The 19097-nt window shown below is 34.8% G+C and overlaps 1 protein-coding gene across 2 annotated transcripts in view; it reads left to right on the forward strand.

The window, feature by feature from the left end:
• The first annotated feature begins 2626 nt into the window (after positions 1-2626).
• The window catches only part of LOC148940454 (phospholipid-transporting ATPase VA), a 204545-nt gene continuing 188074 nt past the window's right edge, over positions 2627-19097 (forward strand). For both annotated transcript variants that reach the window (XM_089105629.1, XM_089105630.1), the window contains exon 1: positions 2627-2722. The gene's annotated coding sequence lies outside the window, so the exon portion shown is untranslated. The remainder of the gene's footprint in view (positions 2723-19097) is intronic.

Below are 19097 nucleotides of genomic sequence, written 5' to 3' on the forward strand. Positions count from 1 at the left end.
GTAAAACTTTAAGGAATATATATTTCAGTTGATGTATACTAAACTGACAATCCACAGCCATTTTTTTTCAGTAAAGTGCAACTTATGTTCTGGTCTTAAGAAGGCATGGGGTTGTCAAAGACATAATTTCCAAACTTTTCAACTAATGGCTATCTCAAAATTTTGACTAGATGCGTATTGGAAATTGATGGGAGTGGGGAGGGGGCGCTTGTTGCTCTAAGGGTACTGGCCCTTAAAATTTCCAATCGAATGAGTCTTTTTGGAAGTTTTTACGACAACAAACGACCGTTTCAAAATTTCTATCAGATACGTTTCTGGAAAGTAAAAGGTGTGGGGAAATATCTAGCCTTAGATCACTCTCAATCTTAAAAAGGATACTAGAACTTCTGATTACCAATCCAATGAGCCCCCTCTGAAGCTTATATGATCACCCTTTCTATATACACCTTATATACCCCGAGGGCACAACTTACAACCCTTACCCTGAAGGCCCTGAGGGGTTGTCATCCTCAAAGACATGATTTCCGGACCTTTCCATTACGTTGAACAAAATGGCTATCTCAAAATTTTAAATAGATGTGTTTGGAGAAATGGTGGACGTGGGAGGAGGTTTTAGTTTTCCCTCCAATCACTTTCGACTATTAAAAAGAGCACTAGCCCTTTCAATTTCCAATCCAATTAGCTCTTTTCGAAGTTATTAGGAAAACAAATGGGCATATCAAAATTTCTATCAGATGCATTTCAGGAAAATACGAGATGTGTGTGCGTGTGTGTGTGTGTGGGGGGGGTCCACCCTCCTTTCCCTCTGTATCTTAAAAAGGGCATTAGAACTTCTAATTACCAATCCAATGAGCCCCCTCCAAAGTCTATACAATCACCCTTTCTATATATATCTTATATTCCCCCAGGGCATAACTTACCACCCTTGGCCTGAGGGCTCTAGGGGGTTGTCATCCTCTAATACATGATTTTCGGACCTTTCAACTATGTTGAACGAAAATGCTATCTCAAAATTCTGATAGGATATGTTTGGGGAAATGGTGGGTGTGGAAATGGGGTTAATTACCCTCCAATCACTTTCAACTATTAAAAAGGGCACTAGTCCTTTCAGTTTCCAATCGACTGAGCCTATTTTTAAGTTTCTACGACAACAAATTTAATACGAAGTGCCCTGGTCTACCCCCCCCCCCGCCCCTAAAAAAAAACATTTTGCCCACATCGTTCTTTACTCAGGCAGTGCTATTGCGCTGCCTTTGATTTTGCCATTAACCAGTCCCACCTATTTACTTGATGATAAGGTTTTGGCGGTAAATTTACCGTCCTATATTTACCTTGTTGATAAGGCGGAATACCATAAGCAGCGCAATAGCGCTGCCTAAGTAAAGAGCGATGGGGGTACAGTTTATTTTTTTTAGACCGAACATCCAACGAGGAACTATTTTAATGTTACAACACAACAGTTTTTCTCCAAATTATTGGGGGGGGGAGTATTTCCTGGCATCATTTCAAAAACAATCAGAATTTAATTTGAAAAAAAAAAATTCAACTGAAAGGAAGAAGCAACATCAAAACCTAAAATGAGAAGAAATTATTACGTATATAAGGGGTATGGTACCTTCATTAACTTTGCTCTTTACGCTAAAGTTGGAATTTTGTCCCAATTCATTAAGAACGGCTCCTGAAACAAAATGGTCTGTTAATTATGACAATAAGAAGTTTTTCTTTAAGCACTAAAAACTTTAGCTTGAAGAGCGTGGTGTTGAAGAAGAGGCAACCCTCCTTACATACATAATAATTTCTGTTCATTTTACGTTTTAATGATGCTCCTTACTTTCAGTTGAAAAAACTTTTTTTTAAAAATTTAAAACATTTAAAACTTTTTTTTTAAAATTTAAAACATTTTAAGACAGCCCACGAAAAAAATTGAGGATTTTGCTATATCTCAATTTATGATAATTCTGGTTTTTAGCATTTATAATTCTGGAATACTGGTCATGATAAAATTGTATACAATGAACCAAACCATGGGCGCCCATAAGCTCAATTCCAGGGGGGGGGGCAGACCTCGTCTAATTGGCACTTTTAATGCAATGTAATAGAAATCTCAGAACAAAATTATAAAAATAAGGCAGTATTATTCAGCGAGGGGGAAAGGGGGAGGCGGGCGCCCCCCAGCCCCACCCCCTCCTTATGGGTGCCCATGAGCTAAACTACAAATACCATCAACATTTACAGGAGAAGAATATTTAATTTTCTAATTGAGGCTTTTCTAATTAGGACAATTTTCTAATTGTCCCATCGTACAGTACATGTTGAATTTTGACTGTCTAGGAGATCAAGTTTATTTTGTATAAAGAAAAAAAAAATACTGACCAGATTTCGTAAAATATTTGAGGCAGGTTTTGACGTGAACCTTTAGCTAAGATTTAGCCACATACACTAGAATGGAATTTCTTTTTAATCAATTTAGGAAGTGACAATAAGTTGCAGGAATCTAGGCTCTATTTCTTTTTGTGTCTACGCAAAAGAATGCAATTCGTTATTCCACTCAATTACCCTTGTTCTTGCCTGCGAATTCGATGTCAAGCCAAACCAGTTTTTATAATGTCATCGCAACACTGCACTAAGAAGACCCTGTTCAACTGTTAATAGAAAAAAGATAAATTAAATTGAATGAATTTTGAGCAAGATATTAATTATAGAAACCTATCGTTTTAAAAGCGTAAGTGAAATATTGTATAACCATTTGTTGTGTAACTTTGGATCGTTTGTTTGACAGATCATTGCCTTGATCTATCTTTTGTATAGGCTAGGCCTATTTGGGTCCTTTTTTTTTTACCATGGACTTAAAGATGCAAGTTTTGCAATGGGATTAGATTATGTATTCAAAGCCTAGAATTAATGCAATTTGAAAAGTTCTACATAAGGGGTGGAGGGTTGAGCTAGGAAGATGAAATGGTAAAATTATACTTTAACTAGGCTACTTTTGGCTGTCTTGGATGGGGGCTAGATTAGGAAAATGAAACTTTCAGGGATGAGTCTACAGGCCAAAGTATGTCCTGGGAATGTATTTTGAAGTACATAACTCCACTACTTCTCTCTCTAGAGGGTCCTGACCTTTGATGACCTTTAAAAATCTGTGTGTTATAAAGTGAAACCTTGCAAAATAGCCTAGATCTTCTAGTTAAATAAAGTACAACAAAATTGTTTTCAGCTTCACAGCTTTGCTCAATTCTAATTTCTAAGGTTTAAAAGATCTGCAAATAGGCCTACATTTTCTAAATTTTGAAAAGACACAACATTGTTATGGCTTAAAATTCTTGGCTACAGAAGCTCAATTCAATCAGGCTTGCATTTTCAGAACTAAAGCCAGAGAAAAAGAAACTGATAACTGAAAATAAAGGAAAAATGTTGTTTTGTCAAAATTTCAATAGGTCATGTAGGCAAATTTAAGAAAATTTACCATGATGAATTTAGATCCTTACCTAAATTACGCTCCAATAAAATTTTTTCAAGCCTCTGTTTCTGCTTCTTCCCTTGTTCTAAGGCTAAAAATGGCATATGCTATAAGGGTTAATAGTTTAAGAGAGTGACTCTCCGGAAGAAAATACTTATGATAAATGCTAGAGTAACAGGTTCAGCCTGCCATTCAATTTCCCATTCCAAATACAATATAGACTAGAACTATGTAATCCTGACAATGCACATGACTTGGTTGATCTTAGAAAGTAGTTGGATTTGGTGAATAAAACTATCAGGAATGAATCCAAGGCATGAAATCTACCACAGGAAGGTATTGCTAAGCTACTACCTCTAGCCTTTTCTTATATTTAGGGTTCAGAAGATTATTTTGAATTTTCAATCTTTTTTTCATTGGTATCAATTTCGAAAATCCAATTCCTGTTATTTCATTTGAATTTTAAGCCATATCAAACCCCCTCCCCCTCAAAAGTTAAGAAATTAATTTATAGATATTTAAACCCTTACAAATTAGGATAGAGCAAAGTAATAAGGCTCAAAAAACTTATCATGTGCCTCATTTGAGCAGAAAATCTATTTTGAACAAGTTTCCTTTTTAAAACACAGAGATATGCCCATAAAAGGTCAGTGTCCTTCAGAGAGAGAAGGAGTGCTGGTAGATACTTCAATGTATTCTTGGGAAAAGTGACTTGAGACTAAAAATAAGAAAAAAGTTTTGAACCTACTTAGTTGCCTAACTATGCCTTCTAAGAGTCTCACAATAGCTTGAACTAAAGGTTAGGTTCTGAGCTATTATATAAGATTATTTAATTAAAATTTTGACAAGACAGGGAGGCTAGAAAAAATTGAAATTTTGTCCAGATCACCAATTTTCCTTGTTAATTTAAGTGGCATGTAAAGCCCATACTATTACTTCTACTGGCCAAAACACATCTTGTTTTATTTATTTATATATTAGGGAACAAAAACTATTATGTCTTCCCATTTATCTGAAAAGCTGGTAATTACTTGAAGTAAATCCTATAGCCTTTTCATGATGTTAATTTATCTCTTGAAACCACTATAAATTGTGTACTTTTAACTGACTGGCTATGAGTGGCCCCATGCATTGAAAGTGTCTAGAAGTAAAGGACTGTTGGTGTATCACAAGTCAGGAATAAAACAAAGTCCTTGAGCCCCCAAGTTTAATAAATACCCAAATTAGTTATGCTTTTCCTGAGGTGCAGGAAGCAGTCCTGCAGGGACAGAACAAGTATGAGGTCAAGAAATATCTTCTACTGTGTCTATAAATAGTTAAGATATAACACTAATTTAAGTGAACAAACTGACATGCCTACAAGGATTTATAATGTTTTCCCATCTCTGTGGAAGCACACATTACCTTAAATTGCACAGTCCAGCAAACTAAGGAAAAGAAAATCCTGTAAAGTTGGTGGTTAGTGATGATGGGGAATCATTGACTCAATTGCATCCCACTCCATGGTTTAATGGACCAATTGCATCTTCCATGGTTTAATGGACCAACTCTTGTCAATAGAAATCTTAAAGGCATCAATGGAGGGAGCAATTACAGCAGTATCAGGATGATTGTTCTAATGGATAATCATGCTATTGGAGAAGTAGTGGTTGTGGACTCTGGTATCTGCCCTATTCTGGGACATCTTACTTACCCCTTGTTCTGGAGGATTCATGAAACTGAAATAGGTTTGACTGGAGGAGTCAGCATTCAAAGGCCTATGAGTCATTATGACATCCCATCTTTGATGCCTCTGCACAAGTGTTGGAAGCTTCAGTTTATTCCGTCAAAATGGATAGTCAAGATTCTTGCATCCATCAACAACTTTTGTTGCCTGTTTTTGGACATTCTATTTTTTGCTGATCACCCTTGTTCAGGGGTGTTGCAACACATGTCCCAAATTCTAGCAATGATCACACATTTTGTGCTTTTTATAAAGAAACAGTATAGCAGGATGGCACTTTGTTACTGAGTCTGTTTTAAGTTGTTATTTTTTTGCAAAGAGTAAATTCTTTTTATATAGTCTTACTTAATTTCCCCATATACACCATCAGTTATCCTATGCTTGGCTGTAGGCCTATCTGTAAACTCTAGCTCTGTTACAATTGTGCAACCTCATACTCTGGGTATCTAAAGCTATCATGCCAAACAAGTTTTGTTTGTCTCATTATGCAGTAGGCTGTATTAAACTTGTGGTGAATATTTTGTACTATCTGAGATTTGTTTGGGCTTATAATACAATAACCAAGAAGTGTTTGTTTTTTGATTGATGCTTTATTAATTCAATAAAAAAAAATTTGTTACATAATTTCTTAGTTGAATATTTTTGGAGGTAATGACCAAAAACTGAGTTGAAACCTCTAAAGCTGAAAAAAAAATCACCATAAACAGCAATCCGGAAGTAGGAAATAATGCTGGAAGAGAAATATAAGCAAATGCTTAAGACCTAAGCCCCACCCAAATGAAGGAAATTAGATGTCAAAATAAAAGCATGCAAGGCTGTATTTGCCAGGGCCAAAGGCCCTTGCCTCTGGGAGAAATTAAAAATATGCTAAGGGGGCTTTTTGGAATTGCTGTATCAAAATAATTAAAAGTATTAATTGTGCATGGGACTTTATAGTAGGATAAGAAAATGGTGGCAATAATTTTATTGTCAAGCTAATATTGTATGGATCACTGTTGAGTGAGATAGGTGTGACTCTAGCAGATTGGATTTTCAACACTATTTAAAGAATTGATAAAGAAGTTTACTCCTTACAAAATTAAACAGACAATACAAATTAGGACTTGATCTTTTCAGCAGTTTAGTATAAGCAGATAAGATTGAGTATTTTCCTTGAATTTTAGTGTAGAAATTATGCTTTAATTTAATTGGTGCAGCTCTGTGTTGTATTTTTGTAAATCAGTTACATCATTCCCTATCTCTGGAGAAACTGAGAAGAACTAATAAATAAAATTCCCTGAATGTAATGAAGGAAGAATTTTGTTATTGTTGTTTGCAGTTCAGATTTTTATTATTGTAGTGTTTAGTTTGAATAGGAGATAAACTGCACAGTTACTATATATTTACAAATAAATGTCAATATATACTGAATCTTGAAATCTACTAATATATTGAATCTTGAAATTGGGATCAGAATGAACTTGCAGTAGTTATGAAGGAAATTAGAAATAATTTGAAAACTGAAGATACCTAATGTAAATTAGGATTAAGAGGCAGGAGCAGCTGAGTCCCAGGAGAAAGGCGGAGTAATATTTTTCTAACCATCCTAAGTTTTGAAAATACCACCCCCCCCCCCCCACCTGTTTGCAACTGGACATGCCTGACCTAAATCTATTGATTGGATGCAAACTCTTGATTCATCCAATTATTTTGTTTGCAGTTTATGAACATAGTTTGTTTACTCAGCTGATTTCTCCTTTTTTATTGATTTATTATATTTTGTAATATCAAGCTTTAATGTTGTTTATATCATCAGAAATACAGAAATGAAAATTTACTCTGGATCTGAAGTGGATTTTTGTGTTTTTCTTCTTCCAAAGTGTATCAAAAAGTACTTTTTTAAGAACATTAATTTAAAAAGTAATGTTTTTCACCATTTTTTTTTTCAAAGATTAGTAAAGAACCATAATAAAACCTGAAACAAGCATAAATGAAGTCATATGATGATTCAAATATAAAATTACTATGAATGAATAAATGAAGCCTAAAAAGAACAGAAAATACTATCAATGAATAAATGAAATCCAGAATGGAAAACAACTAAAATGAAAGATCAAACCAACCTTGTAACGAATTTAATAACCACAAATAAGAGGGATATTCCCCCACTCTCAAACCCTATAAACAGCTTAACTGTTGTTTCAGTTTTATTGAAACATGTTTTGGGTTTTCCAGTGTGGTTTACAAAAACATCAATAAAAAAAACAAGAAAAAAAACAACATGATAACCAATATGAATGAAAAGAACTGATGAAAGTAAACTGATTTTTAATGTATAATGGTATTAATTCCTGGAACTCTTGGTAATTTTAATACCTCAGTAGTAGAATTATAAAAGAAAAAAAAATGTTCAAAATCCATCTTGTTTTCAGTATAGCATAAATAATATCTGTGGTAATTTTTGTTCCTTTTGGGCTTGACTTTTCATTGTAATTTCTGTTTGTTTGGGGATTTACATGTTTATCCATAGAGTATATGTGATTTTTAGGCTTGAAATAATGTCTGTTCCTTTTGGTTTTTATTTATTCATTCATAATAATTTCTGTTTTGTTTTTGTTCTGTTTATTCATTCATAGTATTTTATGTTGCTTTTAAGCTTGAATCATTCAGTAACTTCATTTCTGCTCATCTTAAATTTTGCTATTGTTCTATGTTTCTCCAAAGAAACTTTTTTCTGTAGAGTTTTAAGAAAAAAGTTTATTTCTGTTTGTTTTATAATCAATACGATTTTCAGGTTTATCAGTCAATATAGTCTGCCCCTTCCCCCAGGTAAAAATTTGAATTCCACTTGAAAATGTCACTTGATCCCTGAAAGCCATTCCCAGGATATTGCAGATGCACTATTTTGATAGCTTTGTAATCCATGTTCAATACAGTTTATTGCATTCAATTTCAATTGATTTTCGTCACTGACAGCCAATGTGGGTTTGACAAACCTTGCTGCTTCAATGTGGATAGATCCAAAGATTCAATGTCCCCTAGGGGCTTATTGTACTAAAAGTACTAGGGTCAACCATTTTTCAATGGTTGTTTTGTTCATAAAGAATTTCTTTTTCAAAAGGGTTTCTGTATCTTTGTACATTTTACTTCATTTTGATGCTTTAATTTTTATGTTTTTCTTCATAAGCAATATTTTTATCAAAAGAGTTCTGGTTCTTAATGTTTATCATTGATTTTTGGGTTCTTATGTATTATACCAAACACAGTCAAGAAGTTTGCTGAATGTAAGATCTGAGAAAACCGGTTTCATAGCCACAAAGACAAATGACGGGTGACAGAATGCATTTGACTTGTATAATTTGGGCTATATATTTACACATTAGGGGGTGGGGTAAGGTTAGGTTACTTTACCCGAACCCCCCCCCCCCCTAATGGGCAGATAAATAGCCCAAATTATATTATAATATAAATTAAAGTATTATATTTTCATCCTGTTTTGGTATATTTCATTGTGATTAACCTAACTTCACTTTTTGAGTGTGTTTGGTATAATACATAAGTCGGCTACCGAATTTCGTTGCTCTAATTTTGTAATTTTTCTTCATAAGGATGCCCACCGTTATGTCTAATAAGTTATAAAATTATATCAGTGAGTAATAGATGATTTGCCTTTTTTTGGCCCCATCTGAATATTATTTGTGCATCTGAATACTATTGATAGTTATAACTGAAGATTTTTGCCTAAAATCCCGTTCATCTTTAAATTATGCTTGTTTTCAAGGGCGTCGTTTGGAAGGGGGCAGTTGCCCCCCCCCCCCCCCAATAATGTGGAGAGAAAAAATTATTATATATCCCATGCCCCTTGACTATCCACATAAGGACCCCTCTTGCCCCCCCGCCCCGCCCCCCCCCCCCCCAATAAAAACGCTGGGTATTTACCCCTGCTTGTTTTCTAAATTACGAAAAATAAAAGTTCAAAGTAGCAAAAGTAGCAATACGTCATCAGTATTGCTACTGATGACGGTCCTGGCATATGTGACCATTAAATAAAAAAAACAAGTTTTTTTAACTGAAAGTAAGGAACGACGTTAAAACTTAAAACGAACAGAAATTATTCCGTATATGAAGGGGGCTGTCCCCTCCTCAACGCCTCGCTCTTTACGCTAAAGTTTTTTATTGTTTTAAAAAATAAAGTTGTGAGACAGAGTCAAACTTTAGCGTAAAGAGCGAGGCGTTGAGGAGGGGACAGTCCCTTTCATATACGGAATAATTTCTGTTAGTTTTAAGTTTTAACGTCGTTCCTTACTTTCAGTTAAAAAACTTGTTTTTTTTATTTACTTTTTGAACGTTTTTGAATTAATGCAGGTTTTGATTTTGGCTCACCGTACATGAATAATTGAAACAAAATTTGCATATTATATTTGGTTAAATGGCTTTCTCGAAACTTGTTTAATTTTATTTACGAACGTTTTTATTAGTGATAAATATACGTAACTTAGAATTAACTTACGTAACGAACTTCTATATTCATAAATTTTTAACACGTATATTAGGGGGTTCGCCCCCTAGTCAATACCCTGCTCTTTAAACTATAGTTCGAATTTTTTTTCCAGTTCTTTAAAAACGACCTCTTAATCACAATCAGTTGATCAGTTGAAAAACTTATTTTTTTTTTTTTATTTAATTCCTGATCTTTTTCTTTAATAATGCTGGGAAATCCGGCGCCCCCTTCATAGCAATGTCCCTTCCCCCATGAAAACTTCCTTCATGGAAAGATCCTTCCATATAGCCCCCGACCCTCTCCTTCCCCCACCTACCAGAAAAATCTCCTCTGAAAAGTCTGTATACTTCCCAATAACCAATACTATATGTTAACATTGAGTAAAGTTCATAACTTTCAGCCCTCCCCCTGGGGACTTTGGGGGATCAAGTCATCCTAAAAGACATTTTTATCATATTTTCGACCATGCTGAACAAAATGGCTATCTCAAAATTTTGATCGGGTGACTTTGGGAAAAAAATAAGCGTGGGAGGGGGCCTAGCTGCCCTCCATTTTTTTGGTCACTTAAAAAGGGCACTAGAACTTTCAATTTCAGTTCCAATGAGCCCTCTCACGATATTCTAGGACCACTGGGTCGATACGATCACCCCTGGGGAAAAAACAAAAAAAAAACAAATAAACATGCACCCATGATCTTTCTTCTGGCAAAAAATGCAAAAATCCACATTTTTGTAGATAGGAGCTTGAAACATCTACATTATGGTTCTCTGATATGCTGAATATGATGGTGTGAATTTCATTAAGGTTTTATGACTTTTAGGGGGTCTTTCCCCTTTTTTTCGAAAATCAGCCAAATTTTCTCAGGCGCGTAACTTTTGATGGGTAGCTCTAAACTTGATGAAAGTTATATATTTGAAATCAGCATCGAAATCTGATTCTTTTGATGTATCTATTGGTATCAAAAGCCCGTTTTCTAGAGTTTTGGTTACCATTGAGCCGGGTCGCTCCTTACTTACAGTTCGTTACCACGAACTGTTTGACAATGTGACCAAAATATCTAGAATTTTTGTGAAATTCATCACTGCCTTTTAAAAGGATTTATCTCTATTTGAACTTTTATTTATTGTCATGGAAAGACAGCATGGTCTTCGAAATTATCTATTTTCTTAAATTAAAATTCTTTCTCAAGCACTTAATGTATTACTCTTTTCAGAGTGGCTAAGAATTAAGATTGAGAGTCCGGGAACAAGTTCAGCTTTGCATTGTTAGTAAATCGCATCGTGTACTTGTTTTATTTTTGTGCTGTCGAAGGAATCTCAAATCCAACAAGTCTAAAACTAATCTAAACTAAATCCTTTTTCAAGAACAAGGTACATTTGACCACACACGTAATATAATACTTCGTTTGGTAGACTGTAGAAGAGACACAAAATCGCGATGAAAGGAAGAAAACGAGGTGAAAATCTTTGCGATTTTATGTTTTATTAGGATTAGCCAGTGTGGTCTCAGAAATTATTTAAGAAGAGACATAGAAAATATTGCACCTTCTGGGTCCCAATTAGTCCAATACTTATTTTTTTTTTTACATTAGGTTGCCCTTGGTGATAGTAAAGCCAATGATCCTTGAAAGTTTCAAGCCAATCAGAAAAAAGTTTTTGCCCCCTTTTTGGACCCAATATATGGAGGGGTGTTCTTTCCCTTAAACGTAAGTTTTCCTTATACATTAGGGTTTACTTGGCCCTGGGATGTATAGTTTTAAGTTTCAACCTATTCAGAAAATAAGAATTTTTGGGCCTAATTTTCAGGCGAATCAATATAATTTTTTGTGTGTATTTGGGTCCCTTTGGCCCAAGGAATTTCAGATGCAAGTTTCAAATCAATTGAATAGAAAATTTTGGTCTGTTTTTAGAGGGCTGTTGCCCATAACATAAATATTTTTTTTTTTGTAAATGGGGGTCCCCTTGAATAGGGAACTTATGGGGGGAAGTTTCGAGCCATTTTAATATTTTTCCTATGCTCTCCTATTTCTTGGGGTTCTCTTCACCCAACGACTTAAGGATGCACATTAGTTTTGAGGCGATCAGAAAAAATCGCCCTTTCCAGTTTTGGAGGGTATAACCTTAAACTAACTATTTTTTTTTTATATTAGACCCCTCTTGACCTGGGGACTTTTGACTGTTAGCTTAAAACTGATCAGCGACAGGGTGTCGGGTCAATTTATGGGCCCCCAACACCTTCCTCCTCCTCCAAAAATGTGTAATCCCCATACCCAGTCAACTTTTTCAGTTTCAAGTCAGTCGGAATAAGGTTTCCAGGCCATTTTCAAGCCTTGTTTAGGGGTCTGTGCTCCAACTAAAGAAATATTTTCACCCTTTTTGAGCTCTATTTTGGGGGAAGAAAAGTTTCTCCATGCTTCGTTGATGCCTCCATGATCCAAGGACTTAAAGATTTAAGTTTAAGTCAATAAAAAAATTGGGTGCTTTTTCGGGGCCCTTGCCCCCAGATCTAAACTGTTTCGTGTATTAGGGTCCTCTTGGCCCAGAGACCTTCTGTTCTAAGTTGCAAGCAATTCAGAAAAAACAAGTATTTGGCCCATATGAGGGCGATTTGTTTCCAGTTGTTCATTATGTATTAAGGTCCTCATTGTCCAGAAACGTATGGCTGTAAATTACAAGCTGCGTGGGAAGAAGTGTTTTGGCCTTTTGTTGGGCATTGTTTTGAGGGAACTTTTTTTCTATTGTTGCTTCTACCATGGGTCCTCTTAGTCTGAGGACTAAATAATATAGGTTTTGAGTCAATTGAAGAGACATTTCTTTTGGTCCCTTTTGAGGGCCGCTCCCAATTTTTTTTTTTTATACATTATCCTCTCTTTGTCTAAGGACTTTTGGTTGTAAGTTTCAAACTGATCAGTGATGAAAGAAAGTTTGACCTATTTTCGAACCCCTAACACCTATTTCCGACAAAATATGTATTCCTCTTGGCTCAGGAAACAATTCCTAAATGCTTCGAATCCACCCATTTTTTACACTATAAAACCTATCTATAAACAGTCATTAATTGGCATAGTTTCATGCCCTTGCCGTGAAGACTGCTGGGGTCACTTCATCCTGGAAGCATATGTTTGGACCTTGCCAGTACTCTGAACAGAATGGCCATCTCAAAATTTTGACCATCATAGGGGCTCAGGGTGGGGGAGTAGGCTTGTAGCAAAAATGAAACGCGAGAGGGGGTGGGCAGGTAGCTAAAAGGGAAATGGAAGGGGGCCTGTATGCATTCCAATTGAATGTACCCCTCCTAAATTCTTACAAATCTCCTTCCAAACGAAGTGGTCAAAGCGATAATAATAAAATAACACATGGAAGTTACATAGCTCTTTACTATAGGTAATCTTAGATCGTTACGCACTTCCCTTGCCCAAAAACTCCACAAGGAAAAACTATCTGGTTCCCCACCTTTGGGGTCGAAGCTGTGCATATGTATTGAGATGTATAGACAGATCTGTGGCTTTTTTTTTATTGGAAGCCATGCTCATATACAAGATATTAATAGAGGTATAGCATGCAAACCAGATATTTTTTTTTATTTTTTTTATATAATACACATGTTTTACTAAAGTAAAAAAGAAATGTTGTAAAAAAGAAAAAATCAAAGCATAAGGCATCTTGACGTAGAAATTCGAAGAAAATGCTGTACTCCTAAAGCGATATCTTTTCCAAACAGTTTCAAGATCATAATTGATAAATAATTAGTTATTGAGCTTAAGAAATTGTTCATTTGATGTGACATCAACAGATACGTTTTTGCTATATTGTCTTTATGAGAAAACTTCTTAAGAACAGTTATGAGGCAGAAATAGTCCTCCTTGCATTCAGTAAGCTTATTGCGATTGATTTTTGTAATTTTTGGCGTTGAACAGACAATTGCAATTACTGAATTGGTTCAAAGCCACTTATTGAATCCTATTGTAACTAATTAGTTGCTTATTGTGCTTCAGAGCTCAATAAGCTGTAAGCTTTTGCAATAAGCTTTTCCTCTTTTCGCACTATTTTGTATACTCTGCCATTTTACATTTACTGTATACAACGGGTTTTCAATATATTTATTATATATATATATATATATATATATATATATATATATATATATATATATATATATATATATATTAGTATTTATTAGTATAAGTTATAGTTTCAAAGGTTTTACTGGTTGTATATTATTTATCGTTTAATAAATTTATTTTTATTTTATTTCTTTTGACGGAATACCTTAAATTAGATATCCATTTATATCAGACCTAACGTTATGTAAACGTTAGTGATACTGTGTTTGCCTCCGATATAACAACCGTTCTTTTTGTACGATCTGTATATGCAGTATGTTCAGGGACAAATGCGGTGCCATGTGATAGGGGAGCCTCTGGAACTTAGATGCTTTGTATAATGTTTTTGATAGTTCTAAACCAATTGGCTATCTCAGATGCTATTTTAACCTTCGTACAGAAATTATTATTTTCGGGTAGAGCAGGGTAGAAATTGGTATCTTCGTATGCCACAATCTATAATTGTCAAGGTTGATTATAATGGTAATTGATAGTTTTAAACCGATAGGTTATCTCATTCTGGTATTCTACGACGGACGTTTGGATACGGCCTCCTTTGAAAAGAAAATAAACACAGGAAAACAATAGTGTTTGCATTTGTTTTCAACTTTCTTGGAAAAATTGAAAAATTTCATGATTTTGCATAAGAATATAAAAATTCAGTATGGGGTTCTCGGACATACTCAGTTTGATGGCGTAATTTTCATCAGTATCTCCCCACCATTGGGGGTATTTTTTCTGTTTGTCTTAAATTATGCAAGTTTTATTATGCTATTAACTTTTTATAACTGACTTTAAGCTTAATAAATTCCGCATGTTTGGAATCTACTTAAAATCGATTTTTTTTTTTACATGTATATTACTGTAAAAATTGCGCTTTCTAGAGTTTTGGTCACTTTTGGCACTGATCACTCTGTACTTACTCTGCGTTGCCATAGACTGTTTGATGTAAAAAAAAAAAAAAAAAAAAAAAAAAAAAAAAATCCTGATCAGGGTTTACGTTATTTCTCTTCTCTTAAAAGTAATATTTCCGAAAACATCTGAAATCGTTTAGAGATTTGGATATTTAGGTAAAGAAAAAGAAGATTATTAATCTGGGTTTTTAAGCCCATCCTGCGCTAGACGTTTGCTGTAGGCTTTCATGAAAACCTTTTGGAATTGCGTGGAAAGTTACCCGTTTTTTTTAGGAATCGTGTAATTGAAAATTCTGTGTCTGGGGTCAAGGTCCCACCTAGAATTTTTTTAAAAAAGGGGGAAATTTTTGGAGGGGCCTTGTAATTAAAGATATTTATTTTTCCAAAATGTTTATTTTTAATTTTTTTCAGAATGCTGTAAAATTTTGGTTCTTTATGGAGAGAGGGACTGAATCCTTTTGTGGGTTCCTTCGATGGGGGAGTTTTGTAATGGGAAAAAGATGTTCGGTTGTGAGTCTAGGATTTGGGTAGGAATTGATTGAGTTGCAAAGACATTCCCTAGCTTTTTTGTCCTTTCTTTAGTTATTAATAAATTACAGACTAATTTTTCCATTCTAACCTTTGCCTTTTTTCATGTTGGGAAATCTTTTGCGGTCAATTCTACTTTATATTTGTTTGTAAAGTGAATGATTGATTTATTCTTGTTACTTAAGGGGTGACCGGTGTCGATGCACAAAAAGCATACAATTCAACTTGGATAATAAGTGGCTTCGAAAATTAAGAGGTTTTAAAAGGAATGACCTACATTTATTAAGGCAGTGTTTTCATGTCTCTCTGTTAAGGGTCGTTACTTCGCTGAATAATTTTCGGGTTACCGATTCTGAATTTTTTTCCAGAAAATTAAAAAGAATAGAGATTACTTAATCTAGTGGCAAGAATCTGTAACATTTTAGCAAAAATCTAACATTTAGCAAACTTACAGCTGACTAGTTGTCATCAAGAATGTGTTGTTTGACTAGTAAGAAGGGAGTAAGAATTGGTTGAAGTTTTCTAATGAATAGATTGGAGCAAATGTTTCTATGCAAAAGGCCTTGTACCTTGATGGAGGAAAAGTAAAAAGAATGAGTCACAGGTGATTTTAAATAAACGGGTAATTTTAAGAAATGAGGTTCATTTTGATTGAGGAAAATTTTATACGCGGGGAGTATTTTTCTGGGGGGGGGGGAACCGTCTGAGGAGGGAATTAGCTGACACAATAAATACTTGAGTAGCTAAAATAAACTTTCGTTAAAAACCTAATTCGAAACTTGATTTTTCATTGGGTTTGCCCAACTCGTTAAAAACTGAAACATTTTCTCAGAAGCAAGGCCGTATTGAGAGGTGGTTTAACCCCTCTGGAATTTTGTGAGACTCGTAGAAACTCAACCAAAATATATATAAACAAATTTTGATGGTTCCCCCCCCCCCAAGAAAAAGAAAACCAAACAGATACTGTCTTGCTTAGAAGTCACGCAATCAATTTTATTTGCCCCTCGATCAGTGGCGCAATTTTGTCAAAATCCTGAGCGGGGAGGGGGGCAAAGTTAGAGCCAATCTTCCCAAATCAAATGAAAATGACAGTTAAAACTGAGAAATGATCTATATATTACCATCAAGACAATAATATACTAAAGAAAACTGCCAGTTTGTCTGGATACTTATATTTTGCAGGCTTGTCTTAGTGCCAAGATTTTTCGCAGAAACTAAATTTCAGCTGAGCAGGCAAACTGAGGTCTAGGGGGGGGGGGGCAAAATTGGGTGTCGAGGGACCCGTTGCCGCGCCGGGCCCAAAGCAAAATGCGCCCCGGCCATCGATCCGTTAAGAAATGGCTTGCAGATTATGGTAATCGGCGGTACTTCTAAGCACCACAATTACTTTTTGAGCCTTGACTAAGTCCTAGTCTGTATTTTCTTCTTTCGTGACAGAAGCAATTGTACTCCTTACGAAATCGCGCATCGTTCTATGCATGAAGGGGTTAGAAAATTCATAAAGATGGGGCTTTCCTTTTATCTTTTGGCCCAGACTGACCTTCAAAAAAAATGTTTTTTTTTTATTTTGAAGAAACTCTTACCACGGTTTTAGCATTATCTAGACAGGAAATTTCAATGACAAAATCAACTAAGAAGTATAAATTTATTTCCAGCATCTAGTATTAACATACATATGTATAAATGCATTCGTTTTCAGCATTTGAGACTTTTTTTTAGTGTACGCAGTAAATAAACATTAATTCCGAAATACATTGTCATTGAAGCCATGTATGCAGTTTTATTTACCCGTCAACTCGTTTAGAAATGGCTCTCGGATTGCCATATTATGTGGTCTTCTTCCGTCCAGAATTTAGGGTAATAAAGCTTCCATATATAATTTTGATCTAGCCCCTGTACTACCATTGCTTAAACATAAAACACAAAACTCGAATACAACAACTCCTCAAACAGCAAACAAATACCTTTTTTTCATTTGCCTGCCTCTATGGTAGGCCTACCCTATTTCTGTAGCTAAATTCGGTACTTGGGCACTGTCTGGTACCCACCGCTATAACTGTATCATGGAAACCAGACACAAAACCCGACAAACGGGTATTTGCAATAGAGAAATAGAATGCAAAGCGTGGTTTCCGTTGCTTTTACAATATTTAAACGGTTGTTTTGTTGGGTTTAGGGGGGGGGAGGTACCTGGGTGCGGTTACGTGTTTAATATATTATATTTTCTACCCCCCCCCCACCCCCCAACGTGCAAAAAAATATCCCAAGATTTTTTCTAAAATATTATATATTAATCCAATTTAATTTTATTAGAATTAAACAAACTTGAGTTCTTTTGTGGGTACCCTATTATGCACAAGCACACTAAATTCTTAGACCTTGTAATAACCAATATTTAGATTTTCCCGATATGACACTAAACAAAATTTTAATCTATGAAAAACGAGGGGAGGGGACTTGGTCAAGATATAAAAATCACAATTCTTGTGTGATCGCACAAAAGAAGTGTGCCCTCATCATTAACATTTTTTTGTAAAATGTAGAGCAAGCGCATTGAAGATTAGGAGTCATCCAGTTAAATAAAGGATAATTTCTGACTGCACACAATAACCTTTGAATCATCTAGGGCAATATGGACGGTACACAACTTAGCAGGCAAAACAGAGAACCTCAGTAAAAGAAAAATATAACGGTTCAGTTCCAGTGATGGAATACATGAAGCTGCTCCACCTCTCTTACCATGGACTGATTCATTTGTATAAATTTGTCTCTTATTAGGGTTATTTTTTGAAATTTGTTTTGAAAAAATATTTTTCACCACACGATGATATGGAATCAGGTTTCTATTTATAGGAATAAGATCATATTGACAATATGGTCTGCCTATCTCCTCTGGAGGGTGTACCAGCACATAAGGCTGATTAAGAAAAACTTTACTACAGCTTTTTGTGAAGCATCCCATTATGAAGCACAACTCATTTTAAATACCAGTCTTGTAGTTCGACCCCGTGAACTTAAACAAGTCACTTAAAATATATGGTTTCTAAAAGAATGAAAACAAATCTGATATAAACTAAGAAAAAGGGCTTACATTTAGTAAAAATATAGATAATACCTAGAGCAGAATCTTGAAAAATGGATCTGCAACACAAAAAATTGCGCGCGCAAAAAAAAAAGAAAAAATGCGCAAGAAAGTTGGATTATCGAAACTGAGAGCACAATTTTGCATTCAATTTTAATAGATTACCTATCCACTATAAATCTGATTAAAATCTTCTAACACAATTAAAAAAAAAATTAGCACTAAGAAAAAAAAATCTGAGAAATCTATAAATTTTTGCCATAAAACGATTTGCCTAATTATGACATACGATACATTACACAGGCGCATCAGATTTACTAATACAAATTACAACAGTTTTTGATGAAGCATACCTGTATTAAGCTTTTATTCAACTAACACAAATGATGAAAATAGGCTTGTTCAACACTCGTAAACCGAAATAAATCATTTTAAAATGTTGTTCCATAATATCAAAAGTTCTTACGATCGCAAAAAAGTAGCTTGCGCAGGTCGTAAAAGCACAAATAAAAAGAAGTGTACAAACTTAGACAATTTGTCTGTATTACAAAAAATGACAATGACCCCAAAAAATAAATGCAGAAGAAAGATGCAACTAAGTTAATACTCAGTCTAGCATCCATCCAACAAAATTTAGTTTTAATAAATCGACGATCAAATCGGAATCTAAAGAAATATGGAAATTGTCCTTGAAATGTCATGGAAAAAAGGTTAAAACACCATAAGTTCTGCTACAAATTGACTACAGAGACTTATTTTGTAAGCTTCTAATGCTAAGTACAAATTCCAAGGCTTATTAGTAGATTTTTGT

The sequence above is a fragment of the Artemia sp. Qi Xiang Cuo genome, chromosome 19 (genome assembly GCF_049724085.1).
Source record: "Artemia sp. Qi Xiang Cuo chromosome 19, ASM4972408v1, whole genome shotgun sequence".
NCBI classification, from domain to species: domain Eukaryota; kingdom Metazoa; phylum Arthropoda; class Branchiopoda; order Anostraca; family Artemiidae; genus Artemia; species Artemia sp. Qi Xiang Cuo.